The 17,287-nt window shown below is 42.5% G+C and overlaps 1 pseudogene across 1 annotated transcript in view; it reads left to right on the top strand.

Moving 5' to 3' along the window:
• Positions 1-2,781: 2,781 nt before the first annotated feature.
• LOC148034033 (uridine 5'-monophosphate synthase-like) overlaps positions 2,782-17,287 on the top strand; it is a 30,758-nt pseudogene continuing 16,252 nt past the window's right edge. Inside the window, exon 1 of the transcript XR_015691266.1 lies at positions 2,782-3,099. The product of XR_015691266.1 is annotated as a uridine 5'-monophosphate synthase-like (transcript). The remainder of the gene's footprint in view (positions 3,100-17,287) is intronic.

Raw genomic sequence — 17,287 nt, 5'->3', positions numbered from 1 at the left:
CATTTGTGGAGGCTCACCTCTCTCATTTCCCAGTGAGGGTGATCAAGAGCCACCTCCTAGGCAACCCCCACAAAGCACTCGATCTCCTCGTCCTCCCGTACGACTCTCCCTCCTTCCTCGACAGGCACTACCCTCTACCTCACTCGATGCACGTGCTTCTGCAGATGCACATGCTTCGGCCGATATATGTACTTCAGTTGATCCCTGTGCATCAGTTGATTTGTGTGTACGCATAGTGTGTGGAGTACCTGTTAGAGGTGTACCAAGGTTTGGTGTTTGTGCGGAAGTGCTAGGCAAAGATGTGATAGGTGTCCCAAACATGACACTAAAAACCTCCTCTGCAGTGGAAGGGCAACCAAGATAACTGGTCATCTCCCCCATGAATTGCTCCTTATTCGGAAAACCTTCAAAAAAACTACTAAGACCTCTAGAAAACTCCACTAACATGTTGCTCATGTGTTCCAAATCAGCATCAGTGCTGGAAGATCCAAGAATCCACATCTACACAAGCAAAAATCCATTACTACAAAATTACGAAGCTTTGAAAGATGCAGTTTTATTTCGCGTTTGTTAGCGTATCTATACCCGCGTCTACTCTACATTCTGGACGCACCAACAAACACGAAAGCATAATAACAAAAAAAATCAAGCCTTAACTCTAGTTAGTTATGCCGACAATGCGTCTATATATGCGTCTAAAAATGCGTCTAGACTGTCAGCCAGATGACACGCCTACAGACGTACAAAGTCGAACCATATTTTCAAAAATAGAAAGAAAGAGAGAGAGAGACAAACAGACAAAGAGAAATAAAAGAAGATTGAGAGAGAGAAGAATAACTCACATTCTTTGCTGGTTCCGACAGGTGGCAGCTAGGTTGCAAGCTCCTTGTCCTCATCCTCCCTTTCCTTGGTAGGTTACTTGATTCTTCTTCTCTTCCTTGTTGTTTGGCTCTTGTTCTTTACTCTCTGGCTCTTCCTTCCTCCTCTTTTTACTCTTATTTCCTTCCCTCCTTGTCTTCATGAAGTAATAGATAGACATGATTAGTGATGTCGAGCTCGAACTACAAAAAACACACAAAAAATGCAAGAAAGCACTAGTTTGAAAAGAAAGCCAAAAAAAAAAATTTTAAAGTATATTCGTGTGGTGCATCTGTAAGTGCATGTAATTGCACATCTATATGCGCAGATAAAAGATATTATACGCGCTCATAGATACAATTACAATTAAACTTATTAAAATGCTAGCTTATGGTTGTTTTTGGATCAACATGACTTTCCTAGTCTTTCAATATCAAAATGTTTATCTCCATGTTGTAAGTATCAAAATATTTAGGTAATATGACATATATGCCAAATGAAATCATATATATCCTTATGATTCATGTGTAATTATGTTGTCATCTTATACTAGTATTGGACATGCTGAGTCAACAAACAGTACATCCTCCAATGAGGACAAGACATTACGTCTTCATAATCGAGATGCTTGGCTATGACGGAAAATCAAATGTATGTGTGATCATTGTCGAGGATGTTTTTTTCGAGCACGTCGAATCACAATGTCACACCTCAGCATGTATAGATAGTGGGACCAAGAAAAAAACCTAGCAATTTTTACTAATTTATTTTCACAAATATTATTGGTCTATGTTCTGTCTTCACCATTAAACAAAACCTCATTTTTTTAATTGAGCAGGATACAATACCACATCCTCAAATGGTCCCTCCAGGGCGTCGAGAGGCTGCGAAGCATCGATGCGAGGAGGCAGAGTCCTCAAGAAAAGTAGAGATTGACGATGATGATAGCAGTCCTCTTCAAATGCCCCATCAAGTTTTGGAGGAAGAGATTTTAGAAAACATGATGCACGATTTATTTTTCCATGAGGTTTGGGGGGAGGGCGCCACTAGAGAGATAGATGACCCGCTACACATAGCGTCGAAAACTCCATTGTACAAAGGTTGCACATACTCCATTCAACGTGTATCTCTCGAGATACTGAACTTACAAACCATTTATGGATGGAGTAATGCTAGCTTGAATGCATTATTGAAGTATGTATCATTTGATATTAATTCATAAATGCTTCTAGACAAATTTGCGGTTTGTTAACTCTATTTCCACAATATATGCAGGTTATTGTCACAAATACTTCCAAATGGAAATAAATTACCAACTAGAAGGGAGCAAGCAAGGTGTTTCTTGACATCTCTTGGAGGTCTCGATTACATTAAAATCCATGCATGTATTAATGATTGCATCTTGTTTCATGGGGTGTAATATTTTTGCTTGAAATATTACCAAACTTGACTCCCCGCACGTCGCGTAATCCCCATGCAAGGTTATCTTCCGCATTGTAATTGTGCAAGGTTATCTTCCGCATTGTAATTGTTGACAGTTTAATCTGTAACCCGCATGCGTGAAAACGGGACCTTCGTATTGGCAAATCGAGCCCGGGGGTTCAAATCCGCATAACCGCGGGGAAACACCCTCTTGAGAGGGGAAGAATGAATAATATTAATGCAAAAAATTTTATTTTTATCCCTTTCCCCCCAGCCGATGCATGGCTGGAGGAGAGGGAGTGTGGGGAGGGATGGGCTAGGTGGAGTTGTTGGCTGCATGGGGGGGGGGAAGCCATGCAGAGGCCATGTGGGGAGCTTCTCTCTCCAACCCCCTTAAACCTATATAAGAACCCCCCCTTAGTGGGGGAGGGAGGAAGAAGTAGAGGATGATTCCATGCTGCACAAAGGGAGGAAAGAGGGAGGAAAGAGGGAGCCGTCGTGATGCCACTGCCGTGCTGTAGCCGCCGGAGCTGCCACCCTGCTCCGCCCTACGCCGATTGCCGCCTTGCTCCTCGCCAGCAGCGCCATCATTCGCTGCCATCTCCCCCTCATCAATCCTCTTTTTTTTCCAATAATTGGGCCTTCCACGTGGTCCCTGGGAAAATTAGAAGCTTCTTTAAGAAGCTTCTAGAGAATAAGGCTTGGCTTGTTCCTACGCACCTCCCCGAGTTTTTAAATCGGGCTCATAGAAGCCCCAAATCCCACAAGCCTGCTCGTGAAAATCCCAATTTCCACAAGCCCTCGCAAAGCTCCATTCCCGCAAGTTCCCGTAAAGCCCCAAATCCCATAAGTTTTTTTCCCACAAGTCCTCCCATAAGCCCAAATCCTGCAAGCCCCGGTATTCTCAAGGATCCGCATCTCAGTGAAGGGATTTCCTGCGTACGAGGGAGAAGGGAAAGATCTTGAGGCTTCTTACCAAGGCTAAGGAGATTCACCGATCGCGTAAGGGTAAAGGCAAACCGGAAGTCCATAATCTCGCCTACGATGGCCCCTAAGAAGTCGCAAGGCGCGCCTGCACGGGAGGTTCTTCTCCTAGCATTCATGTGGACATCTCCCCAAGCCCACAAATCCAGGTTTTTTACTATTTTGATTCCACGCAAAACTAATGCATTAAGCACGATAACTTCATGGATTAGGAAGCACCTATGCATGTTCAAATTCACCTAGCCTAGTTAAATGCAATTGGGAAAATTGGTGTTTTCAATGTGATGAATGCAAATTGTCTATCCATCTTACAGCCTTAATAGTATGTTGCCTTGTCATGCATTTCAAAGTGATGAGCCTAGAACACCTATTGCATGTCATTATAAGGTTGAAATTATTAAAGTGCACATTTGACTAGACATGGAAAGATTAGGCGTATGTTGCATTTTTTAGGCAATATCTTCATTATAATGATTCATTAGGGAAAGGTCGTTAACACCCGTAGGAAATAGTAGAGCATGGAAATGATTCTATGAGCTTGCATGGAATAGGTTAACTCTAGCCTTAATTGCCATGAATTTCATTTAACTACGTTGTAGTTAGGAAAGGATTACATGTTGTACATTCGTCGTACGCAAAAATTCATTCATCAAGAGTTGTATTTAGGGAAAGGTTGGATAGTTTATTAAAGCATGAAATTCTAAAGCTTAGGAAAAGAGTTGCAGGCATGATTCTTGAATGTAGATCCTAGCAGGTCCTATGTAAGTTATCCTTCAATTTATCATGCCTTTTGATTTTAACAAGGAAGGATAGGGTTATTGCAAATCTAGTGGTACATAGAAGCAATGAATCGCATGTTTACATGTTGCAACTAGTTTTCTCCTTTAGATCAAGTTAACGTCTCTAGGAATGGTTCGTCCTTGTTGCAAGACAAGTAGATCGAATTATCTAAATCACCTAACCCGCAAGGGATTCGTTTAGGCATGGTTCAATCGATACGATAAATACCCCAAGTGCTAACTAGGGTTTAGCACGTTAAGGATTTGGCCTAGTTTCGCACTTGTTGCCAAGTCAAAACCCTCATACCCAAAGGACCTACCCACATTCACGCAATGTTGGGTCAATTGGATGCTCATGCAAATACAATCTATGGTTTCTACCCTAAGGATCAATTGTTGTAGGCCTAGTGCATTTAGGATTGTGTTGGGTAAAAAAACACCCTAAACCATGCTTCTTGTCTAATCGTAATTCCTTGACTAGAAAACGTCGTTCAATGGGTGGAATGTTCCCTTGGAATAGATGCGACACTTGTGCAACAAGTTGCAACGTCGCATGGCCTTGTGGTTTGATCACAAGAGAGTTTTGCCATTCCTTGGAATGAGGTTGGCAAGTTCCTGCGCAAGTTTAACTTGCAAGGGGATGAGTAGTCATCCTGTTACATCACCTTTCTTGGGAAAAATTTCCAAGTTAAGGGAAGTTAGGTATTTTCTTGGAAACAAAGGATCAATCAACAATTTGGAGCGACATGGTCGCCAGGATTTACTGTTAATTCATGAAATCTAATGTATTGGTTAATTTGGGTCAACATGGTATAGCCCTAACCCAAGGACAAAAGGGTGAACAAACAAAGCCTTGGGGGATCTTGCCAGTTGCAATTGATCCTAGAGAGAATGTTGGAGGCATTTGGAGAGAAGGATTCACTCCTTAACAGTTGGCCAAATAAATGACCATTGGAATTGATTATGCTTGTAACAGTTTAGGAGCACTGTTTGCATTACTTGCTCAAGGAACTAAAGGATGGAAAGATATTTAATGCTTCAGGTTGAAGGCCTGAAGGGAGAGGCAGCTTCAGTTACCCCCGACTTTCTGCCTAACCCTAACTAAGGGGGTTGTTAGCCGCACCGGGAACGTGGACCAAACCCGCCACGTGAGGTCTCTCCGCTGAGCGCTACTTAGAGCAGAAGGACGCTTGGGTTCCAGGGGGACTCTGGCCGTAAATCCCTTGCCTTCTGGGCCCTACACAAGAGGCCAACGTGACTCGGGATTGGATCTCAAGGCCCGCATACTAGTCTATGGACAGAATCTTAAATTAATAATCCCTGTGGATTGCTAGATAGCCTTTTGGGCAGATTATGAATAGCCTTCGGATGGATTATGGATTACCCTGTGGGCTGGACTTTATGGATGTATTCCAAAGATAAATAAGATAACTTGTTGAAAAGAAACTTGTTTGAGATTGTTTTTCTATGTCAAGTGCTAAGATTACGTGAAGGAACCAGTGTCTAACTGGCTAATTAATGAAGCTTCTTGATGCATGTCCAATTAAATGTGATAGGTAATTAGACAACTAAAGCAACCTTGAGAAAAGTGTGGTGGATGTGGCCATGGGTCCGTCCTACAGGATGGGTGGTCTCGGTTGGCCGAGAACTTTTCTCAATCGAAATGGACAGCTAGGAGCTCTTCTCGAAGGAAATGAATAGCAAGGGTGCTAACCTAAGGTTTACGTTACTAGAATCCCGATTTATAATGTTTTAGGGGAACAGAATGGAACTATGTCTTATGGGCAGAGAGGTTGAGCCTTGCATCCCTCTCGTTTCCCATTCTCCTTGAACCAAGTGCAGCATGAATCCGCTTCGACCCTGACGTTTTTGCGTAAAGTAGTTTTCGTGGGTTTGACGCTAGCTGCCATTTTAAGAAAGTGACCATTAGGGAAAACCCTAATTCAAGTCAGTCCTAAGTGGGAATGGCCAGAATACTTCCGCTACATGACAGACTCGGAAAGACCTAGATTGCAAACCCCGTAACATTCCATCGAAGTGCCAGGTGGAGCTTTCTAGACCCTCTTTTCGATGGGCTGCTAAGACGTGTCCTGCAAGGAGGCAGGTGGACACGTTACATGGGGATCATGCATCTACATGAAAGTGTCCTATTTGTGGTGAACCAACATACAACTAGGAGATGAAATCAATGGATGTGCCTCGTAAGGTTTTGCGACATTTTCCTATTATTCCACGTATTCAACTTATGTTTAAGTGTGAATCTATTGCGAGACTCATGTTATGGCATGCTAGTCACCATTCAAGTGATGGAAACTGGAAAATTCCTTCAGACACACCAGCTTGGCAACACGTAGACAATTTGTGGCCTACTTTCAAAGAAGAGCCCAAAAATTTGAGATTTGTTCTAGGATTAGATGGAATAAATCCATTTGGTATCAAAAGCACCTTATATAGTGCATGGCCAGTGGTATTGGTGAACTATAATATCCCTCCATCCATGGCAATAAAAAAAGAACATGTAATGTTGTCACTTTTGATTCCTAGAAAACACAAAGTAAAAAACATGGACATTTACTTAGAGCCTTTGATCGAGGAGCTAGAATTGCTATGGAGAGGTATTGAGGTGCAAGATTTGAGTGCATCATTGTCCTCTAGAGATTTCACTTTCATGTTGTTGTGGACCATGCATGACTTTCCAGGCTATGGAGAGTGTTCAGGTAGTTGCGTACTCTATTTTATTCATTCTTACCCTTAATCAAATATATGTCATCATTAACTCACTTGTTTCTACAAGTTTAACTACATAGGATATCATGCATGAGTCGTGAGAGTGGAATTTTGGTGCCGAGAAGTGCTTAAAAATAGCCAAAAATTATGAATATCAAGGAAAAAATATTCGACGTCGAAGGCAATGGCTCGATCTAGGATGATTTTAAGCGCCAAAGTGCTTTTTAGGCACCCGAGCAACACTTGTTGATTTTTTATAATTTTTCAGACAGTCGTGTGGGTTGAAAAGAGTTACTGGCCAATGCGGGATGCTGAGCCAGACGCCTAGGATTTTTCAGAGCTCAATTCCGAGTCCGTACAGGAAAATGGCTAAGAATTGGTCAAGATTTAAAAAGGTGGACATGAGTTGGGCCAAATGGTAAGTGACCCTTGGGGTCTTGGGAGGCATTTTATACCACAAAAAATTGTGGCATGAAAGAGAAGGAAAAAAACGTGAAGAGAGGGAGAGAAGACTACGCCCGAAAAGGGGCTGCAAGCAATCAACCCAACTAATCATTGGCCTTGTCTTTCTTCTCCATGCTAGTCATATCGCCGCCTCTCACCCGTCAAATGGTGGCCTGAATGCTGAGATAGAAATCTAGTCTTTCTCTCTCCTCCCTCTCTCTCCCCTAAAGACAGATTCATGTGGTGAAGAAGAAGAAGAAGAATGGATGATGGATGCTTGTCCAATGAAGACCGGATTGCTCCATGGTGTAAGAAGATTGAAGATTGCTAATTGTGGACTGTCCTGAGCATTAATGGTGGCTGGAAATCAGTCCCGAGATATGGCAAATAAAAACCCGCAACCCGCAAAGAACGGTAATCTCATTTTTACAAAGGAAAATAGTGTTTTTATGCAATTTACTTCATGACTTCTTGTTTCCATGAGATGATTATGCATTATAATGTTGTTTTCAATGTCTTTCAACTGTTTATGCTCAAAAAATTAGAAAATCATAAGTGTTGTGGATGAAATTAGTAGTGAAAAACCTATAAATATGCAAAATATGGAAAATTTGGGTGTTTTTGAGATATTAATGGAAAATATCATACGACACACCAACTAAACTTGTCTTTTTGCTACAAATGAACCTAAGGGCCACAGCCCACAACTCATTTTGTATTTTCAGTCATTAATTATTGCAAAGAAATACAAGAAAAATAGGAAAAATAATGAAAAACTAGGGAAAAATGGATTTTGAGTGTCGAAAATTAAGAAAAAATAAGAACCATATTTGTGGATGTATGGGGGGTCTGAAGTATGAGGTTTAGCCTCAGTTTAGCCCTACCTCTTTGTTTTAGTGGGTTTTTATGGCTTTTATGCAATAAAAATGTCGAAAATGAACCCTAAACCCATGCAATATGCACAACCTAAACGGGTGAGGGGTTGGAGTATATAAAAAGCGTGTAAATGCTGAATGAAATTATGAAAAGCTTGCTGGTTTTTTATGCATACCATATAGATTGGACGATATTTAAAAATTAAGGACCTAGTAACACGAGGGTTTCTCGGTGCTAGATTCATGCAACGCCGCATACGAGTGATAGAGAAATCCATTGAAAGAAATGGATTCTACATGTGTACCAATGCTGATTTTCTTAATTGTTTGAGCACATGGACATTCACAATTTGCATGAAGCATGAAATTTAAAAAGTATCAGACAATACCTCCTGGATGCATGGCAATTGCTTTCTAGAGGAATATGACCAACGTTGAGTGAGTAACGTTGTCCAAGCTGTAGGCTAGGCGTTGGGTCTAGGGGAAAGAAAGTGAGGATGCATGGTATATCTCCTGGAAATACGCGAATCATAAAAGAGAGAAGTTTGTGTTCGTATGTGTTATATATGTTTAGCGACGCATCGAGGGGCCAATCCCCAAGGTGTAGGAGAGTTGCAGTGAGGTAGCGGCAATCAGCCGTGGGAGGACCTCCTATGTTTGTACTTCGCGCTATTTAGCAATGTACTTTGGGATCTCCCTTTGAGGAGTGTTAATTGGGTTAGAGTTGGACCACGAGACGTGATACAAACGCAAGATGTTTAGGAAGGCAATGTATGATGTATGTGTCATCCACGCTCTTGGCCGCGAGGCCGTGGGGTTGTTGAGTGCATGATAGAGGTCCGGCTAGTGCACGAGCCAGTGTTGACCCGTTTTAGGTCCCATCAGTGGTGCATCTGCCAGGATCCGCTTAGAAATGGCAGTCCTCGAATCCTGGTTGTCTAGGGACCAATTAGCAGTTTATGCCAAAGGATACGGAGATTGATTTGTTATTTATCGATAAGCATCATCTAGCAGAAATCCAAAAGCAAGAGAGAGACGAAAGAGCTAGGCGACGTGCTAAAATATTTAGGAGATATTCCCCTAAGCGTAGTGGTGCTGAACCCTTACAAGGGGGTGGATCTAGTGGTCTTGGTGCCACAAGCAGTAAGTTAGGAGAAGGTGGAAGCCCTAGTTCTCCCCTTTCTTCCATAAGCCAGTCTACATCAAGTGCGGGAGGTGCAACCCCACTGTCCCCTATTCCTAGTGCAAATCCAATTTCCCTCATGGCGCAGCCTATTGCAATTCCTGCAGGAACGACGGATTTGCCAGTTCTATGTTACCCGCTGCCCATTTTTAATGGGCTAGTTGAGGAAGATGCGGAACTCCATATCAGGGAATTCCAAAAGCTGATGTTTAACTGTCGCATCTAAGAAGAAGGACATTTAATGATGTTCTTCAACATGACTCTCAAAGGAAGAGTTGCCATATGGTATCATGGTTTAGAAGCCGGAACCATATTGAATATTGATTCATTTCATGGAGCTTTTTGAAGGGAGTTTGCCCATGAACGGGGTGGGCAATATTGGTTGCGTGTACTCAACGTAACCCACAAGAACCACACGAGGATATTCGTGCTTATGTGAAGAAAATAAAAGAGGTTTTCCGTAAGTTGGACACCTCTATTCTTATCCCCGCAGCTGCCCAATTGCAATATTTCCTACATGGTTTGGACTTTAATATCCAATTGCAGTTGAGTAGTGTCCCCTTGGGGGATATAGATACTACCATTACACGAGCACAAGAGGTGGAATCCCGACTACAAGCAGCCTATGCTTCTCGAGGCAATTCGAATATGGGTCTAGCATTGGGAAACAATATGGCGACGACCAATGGCAGTGGTAGCCAAGGGATAGCGATGGCTAATCCTAGTGGGAGAGGGAACATGATGCAGAATGTGCCTTTATTACCAGCTCCCCCTAGCATGTCGATGCCTACGAGCAATCAAATGGCTCCAAATGGTGGAGGCCAGGCAGTTAATTCTAATACCATGCCTGTGGCTCAACAACCAGTGCCTAATCGAATTGTTAGGCCGATGGAACGACAAGGTAATGATCAAGGCTACGAGTCGAGCCCTTCCAATGTTCTTGGCGAGGTTAAGGACATGATGAAGCATTATACCGACATGATTACGGAGCAGTATCAACAAATAGCCATTGATGTCAGCTTTCTTAAAAAACAACAAAATTTGATAGGAAGTAGATACCCAGATGAGGGTGCACCTTCGAGGTTTAGCTACAAATGGTGTGGTGGGCAACATTATCCAAGAAATTGCCCAAATGTCAAGTGCGACATTTGTGGAAAATCCGGCCATTTAGCAGCCACTTGCTGGATTAAGATTAGTTCCCTCCAGCGAGGTAGTCGGCAACCAGGGCCTGTTAATCATCGTGCGCAAGGAAATGATTCCCAGCGAGAAGTCGGGCCTAAACAAATACTCCAACGACCAAAGACTACAGTGGAGGAGCTACCTAGTGGTAGTGGGGTTAGTTTGATTGAGGCTGTGCGTGTTAATGATGCTGAAACCTCTAATCTGGGAGCTATCCTTACAAGAGGTCAAAAGGGTAGAGAGGCCGGCAAGGATAAGTCTGTCGACGAAAACCCTAAACAGGGCGATAAAGGAACGCAAGTTCTGGATCCTGCCATGGAAGGGGGACCTCTGAAGCCCGTGGAGAGTAAAGCCGATGTTAAGAAGGATAAGGAACCACCAAGGAAGAAGGTGAAAGTTAAAAAAGAGGCAATGAAGCCAGTTTAGCGACCTAAAGAGCAGATGGTTTGGCGTGAAAAGCGAACTCTATCGAACTATCATGAATTCGATTTGGCGAGCTCTCTTTGCTAAGTCAAGCCGGATGTGAATCTTTTGCAGCTTATTAAGCTTTCCCTAGGAGTATGCAAGGAATTTAGAAAGATCTTGCGTACCGGGTATATCGTAGAACCTTTGGGTATTGCACGAGTTGGTGATGATTGGTTCGAGCATGCTGAGAAGCATCGCCCAAGGGTTGTAGCCTATGTCGATGGGATATTAGTAGATTATGCCATTGTCGACAGGGATCATCTATTAACATTATGAGTTCTGAACTAATGGAAAGGTTGGGTCTTGCAATCCAGAAAGATGCCTCCACAATTCTCAGAATGGCAGATGATAGTTTGAGGCAGCGAGAAGGCTGCATTACTAAGGTCCATGTCACTGTTGCAAATGTGGAATGCCTGTTGGACTTTAGGGTGATTCATTTTGCAGGGCGTCCAAGTTACCAAGTATTACTTGGATGACCTTGGATCTTGCAAGCAGACTGCCAAGTGGATATACCTGTCGGTCGGCTGATATTCGGTAGAGGTGCGCAACACGTGGTGGTTGATGCTTATCCTGAGTCCCCGCAGAGTGAGAGAGCTCCTCTATCTTCTACAGAATCGGAGACATTAGAAGATTTATCTGCCAGTGACACATCATCGAGTGATGAGTCCAAAGAGGGATCCACCACGGAAGACATCTATCAGATCACTTTGAACGAGCCGATAGAGGCCCAAGATCGTATAAGAGATGCAGATGTTATCGAGCTAGACCTTGGTACGCCTGATGAGTCACGACCAATCAAATTAGGTTCTATGCTCAGTACAGTAGAAAGAGAGGACTATGTGTCCTTGATTCAGGAATTCCGCGATATCTTTGCCTGGAGTTATGATGAGCTGAGAGGCATTCCTCCTAGTCTTGCCATCCATACAATTCCGTTGAAGGAGGGCAGTCGCCCTGTACGACAGAAAGTAAGGCGTATGCCTTTTGAATTGAGGGACGGGCTATTTGAAGAGTTACAAAAGCTTCGGAAAGCGGGTTTGATTTTTCCTGTGCAACACACGGAATGGTGTTCGCCAGTTGTGATCAGAAAGAAGAGGAATAATCAAATCCTATTATGTGTGGATTTTAGGGAGCTGAATAAGCAGACAGTTAAGGACTACTACCCGTTGCCATTTATTGACCAGATTTTGGATCAATTAGCGGGTAGGGAGATATATTCGTTTATGGATTGCTTTGCAGGATACAACCAGATGGCAATTGTAGAAGAGAACAAGTTGAAAACGACTTTTATTACTGTCTTTGGTACTTTTGCATACCATGTGATGGCCTTTGGTTTATGCAATGCGCCTTGTTCGTGGCAACGAACAGCAGATAAGGCATTCGATGACACATCCCCTGAAGAGTTGAAGGTGTTTATTGATGAATTAGGGGCCGCCACCGTGAGAGAAAGGCAGTTGATCATTTTAAGAAAATGCTTTGAGCGCTGCAGACAATTTTGCATCGCCCTAAACCCACGGAAGTGTGTTTTTGGTGTACCTTATGGGCTATTGCTGGGCCATGTGGTCAGTTCGTTAGGAATTGCGACAGATCTCGAGAAGATCAAAGTCATAGTTGCCATGGGTCCACCACGCACTCCGAAAGTAGTTCATAACTTTCTGTCTTCTGTTGGTTATTACCGTAGATTTATAAATGCCTTGGCAGAAAGAACGTTGCCGCTTACAAATCTATTGTCCTTTAGCTGTTTGTTTGTATGGAGTGACCCTTGTAAGATAGCATTTGAGGATATGAACCAGGAACTAGTAAAAGCACCTCTTTTGAAAGCACCTAGAAGAGGTGAGGTGTTCTATATATTTTCAGCAGCCACCATGTATAGTATCAGCTGTTGTTGTTTAGCCCAAATTTGGGAAGAAAAGTGGTATCATCCGATAGCCTTTGCTAGTTGGAAATTGGACATTTCAGAGATCAATTATACCTACATGGAGAAGTTGTGTCTAGCGATGGTCTTTGGGACCAATAAATTCAGGCATTATGTTCTGTATGAGAAAGTCGTGCTTTATACGAAGGCGGAGGGGCTTCGATTATTGATAAATAAGCTGCAGCCGCCTGATCGTCTAGTGAAGTGGTTAATCACTTTGCAGGAGTTTGATTATGAAATTAGGAGTAAGCCACCAAGGTTACAGGGCATTGTGGAATGTCTTGTGGACTTCGGGGAGCCGAAAGAATCTGTGGGGCTGAAGGTAGTGGCATGGAGTTGTTATTTAAAATAGATACGACATCTATTCCCTCCTGGTATGCTGCAATAACACATTATTTATCGATGGGAGAGGCTAGATCCGAATTATCTAAAGCTGAGAGAATGAAAATTAAGCAGCAGGCATTAAAGTTTGCCTTGATCGCATGTACATTATATCGGCAAGGGGTTAATGACATCTATCGTGATGTATGATGCCTGACGAGGTGCCATTCATTTTGGAAGAGTGCCATGATTCTGCTTGCGGAGGCCATTTTGCTAGACGGCTTACAGCACAAAAGGCATTAAGAGCAGGTTATTGGTGGCCTTCCATCTTCCAGGATGCATTTGCATATGTTAAGAGATGCGATATTTGTCAATGACATGATAGTCGAGAGAATAGGAAAAGACCACTCACCCCTATTATGACAATACTTCCATTTGAGAATTGGGGAATAGACTTTGTGAGTCCTATTACTCCGTTGTCGATTGCGCAAAAGAGGTATATTATTGTAGCAACTCACTACTTCACAAAGTGGTCAGAAGCACGTGCAACAAGGAAAGATGATGCTAAAGAAACTGCTAGTTTCCTTTTAGAGTAGATAATATGCCGTTTTGGTCTGCCGAAAGAATTAGTGTCGGACCGCGGAACCCATTTCCTGAATAAGGTGATCAAAAGCTTGACAGAGGCTTGGCAGATCAAGCACAACAAAACGACTCCTTATAATCCGCAGGCGAATGGGAAGGTTGAAAGTACCAACAAGTAGCTTGTGGGTATCCTATCAAAAGTCGTGTCTGAAAAGAAATGCGACTGAGATAAGAAGCTATATGTGGCAATATGGGCATATAATACCACGTTCAAGCGAGCCACTGCCCACACGTCGTTCAAACTAGTTTATGGTGAAGAGTGCATTTTACCCTTTGAAATTGAGTTGCTGATCATTAGATTCGTAGTAAACCATTCTTTGGGTAATGAGGACGCCCTATTAGAGCGATTTACAACCTTAGCACACCTAGATGAAATTAAGTTCCAAAGTTTGTTACACCAAGAGGTGGCTAAATGTCGCATGAAACAGTTGCATGATCTAAAAGCGAAGAAGTATACCTTTAAGAAGGGACAACTGGTTTTATATTATGATGCGCGTAGGGAGCTTTTCCTAGGAAAATTGGAGCCTAAATGGGATGGATCCTACAAAATCGTCAGGTTAGGGAAGAATAAGTCTACAGCCCTATTAGCTGATCTACAGGGAGTAGAGTTTAAGAATAAGGTTAATCTTAATAAGATTAAACCTTACTATTTCTAAGTCTGCTAATACAAAAAAAAAATGCATTGCAGGTCCATGCTAGGAATGATCTGAGACCTGCGGAAAAGAGCTTAAAAGACGGTTGATGGGTCGGTTAATCCCTTATTTGGAGCACCCATATCTGGAGCAAAGATACCATCAGGGGAAACTCATTTGGTGGAGCAAAGGATATAAGGTGATTGAGCAAGAGGACGGAACTTTTGTGTGGGAGATTAAAGTCTTCTACCATCACTGTCTACGACTATTGACGAGTATCCCTATTGAGTTCAATGTAGCTAGAAGGGTGGCGAGGTTACATGCCCTGCTATCCAAAATGTTTTCCCTTTGTACCCTTGGAGATATCTCCTTTGCTATTCTAAAAATAGAATTGACTCACTATTTGCATAAAAGATTTACTTTGCAAGTGTCACTATTTACACTACTATACGCATCACTATTTGTGTTGCTATTAGTATCACTATTTTTGTCAATATATGCATTACTAGTGATGCAAATAGCAACCGATTTGTTGTGTCACTAATAGCAACACGAATAGCGATGATGGGGGTATTTTTTTCCATTAGTAACTCCATTGCTTTAAACGTTGATATTGGATCTATATGTTATAGTGAAAATTCTACCAATGAGATGTCTGCTAAGGGCACCAATTTCGGTGATGGTGGCACTTTGGATATGATTCATGTTAACTTTGATCAACCTATAAAACTCCATGATTAATGAGCTAGCCAAGGCCATAAGAGCCTCTTCTATAGATATTACTAATATTGATATAAGATGGTAAATGCCCTTGTTCTGGTCATTTTTTAATGCCAAGCTAGCTAAGCCAAAATGGATACCATTCATTGGATTCTCTAAACAAAGGATCATCAAACTAGTGGGTAGGTTTACTAATTGTTCGATAAGTGTTGATATGGTGGGGCTAGGGTTAGGGTTCTAAATTATTTGAATGATGCATAACACTTTGATTATCATAACTACGAATAGAGGAGTTTGTGATGGCCGGCTGTGTAAACCCATTGTGGATGTATACACTATATTTTGACGGAGCGTCCAGGGGCGCTAATAGAAAAGGAAGTGTGGGAGTAGTAATCCGAGATCCCCGATGTAGAGTGACGATGAAGTTAGCTGCTTATCTCGGGGTAGGATTCACTAACAATATGGTAGAATATAAAGCCTTGATTATGGGACTATATATTGCCAAACAAGGTGGTATTCATCGATTGTTAGTAAAAGAGGATTCCCAATTGATCCTGAATCAGCTAGATGGGACGTACATAGTGCGGAATCCCATCCTTTGTATGTATCATCGGACTGCTATGACCCTACTTGAGGAGTTTGAGAGAGTGTCTTTTCAGCTGATTCCACGTTACTGGAATCAGTTTGCGGATTCATTAGCAAATCTTGCTTATGAAGAAAACTTCTTCTTTAATTGTGGTCCTAGTTTGGATATTGTGATCAATGATGAAATAGGACTCGGTCGCTTGTGGGGGATGTTATCAGAACATGCACTATATGGCAGACGATGGTTGATATGGGTGATGCAAAGAGTAGCCGAGACCAATCTACCATTATTATCTAGGACCCATAGGTTGATTAGACATCATATTATGCGTACGCCTCTTGCTATCTATGTAGGAGGGATGGGTCATAACCTCATGCATTTAGTTTAGGGCTACAAGCCTGTTTTTCCTCCTTGGAAAGGAGCTTATGATTGTATATCTATGCTATTTCAAGGAAGGATGTGTAGGTGCTACTTTGTTTTATTTCATTAGGCCAAGAGGGCTGATGTTGCGAGGTTTTGAATGCTTTATTTCGTTAGGCTAAGAGGGCCGATTCAGTTTGGTAGTGAAGTGTTTTATTTCGTTAGGCCAAGAGGGCTAGTTGTATGTTTAGTGCAGGTGCGTTTAATGGTTTCTTGTTTGAGTTCTGTGCTAGACAGGTTTGAAGAAGAGCTTGGAAGGAGCCTTTTGTTGCGTGGAAGCTTCTTGTGGCCCTATCCAGGTGATATCTCTCCTTTATGCGTACTGTGGTTGTTGTGCTATAAGGGTTTGTGTACTTGTTAAAGGGGTTTTTCGTTTCTTGTTGGGGACCGGCATCCAAGGCATGAAGTCCCGAGGTTTCGGTTTAGTATGTTTGAGGGAGGTTTGAGTAGTCGTTGCCTCCTATGAAGACATTGTCAGGCATAGAAAGACCTATTTTAGAAGGGAGTCTTAGTGACCCTGTTCTGCTAGCCTGCTAGCTAGCCGTTCTAGGAGTTCTTGTTAGTTGTGAGGCCGTTAGAGAAGCCTACCAGAAGGAAAATAATGATGATAAAGGGAAAGAAACCCTGAATATCTTAAAGCTAATAAATATAGATACAAAGGTGTGTAAAAAGGGGTTCTAACCCCTGCCAAAATAGAAAAGAAAAGAAAGGAAAATCTATAAGCAGTTGATCATCGCCTAGCGAAGGCCTGGTAGGTTCCTGGGGACGAGTCAGACTCGGGGCCGATACCTTGTCTTCCTAGGGGTGGCTTCTTGCTGGAAAAAAGAAATTAATTAAGGAAGGTTGGAGCGAAAATAAAAGTGAGCGTCAGAAAAGGATTAAGTGTCGCCTTGCGAGGCCTTGGTAGGTTCTTGGGTACCGAGACAGGTCCTGAGGCCGATGCCCTGTTCTCCTTGGGTCACTACGCTCAGCTCCCTCCTTTTTACATACCCGAGTATGTCTGTTGGTAGGTAGTTCAGACCACCACTTAGGGTAACCTCTTTGACAGTTCTTTTTAGTTTGGCTGTGTTGGAGCAGTTGGTTAGTGACTCGCTTCGGATCTTCTATTAGATGATGCTAGGCGTACTCCTTGTGGATG

The sequence above is a fragment of the Lygodium microphyllum genome, chromosome 7 (genome assembly GCF_053477565.2).
Source record: "Lygodium microphyllum isolate KBCC chromosome 7, Lygodium_microphyllum_v1.1.10, whole genome shotgun sequence".
Classification (NCBI taxonomy): Eukaryota; Viridiplantae; Streptophyta; class Polypodiopsida; order Schizaeales; family Lygodiaceae; genus Lygodium; species Lygodium microphyllum.
This window is presented reverse-complemented; position numbering and strand designations above follow the sequence as displayed.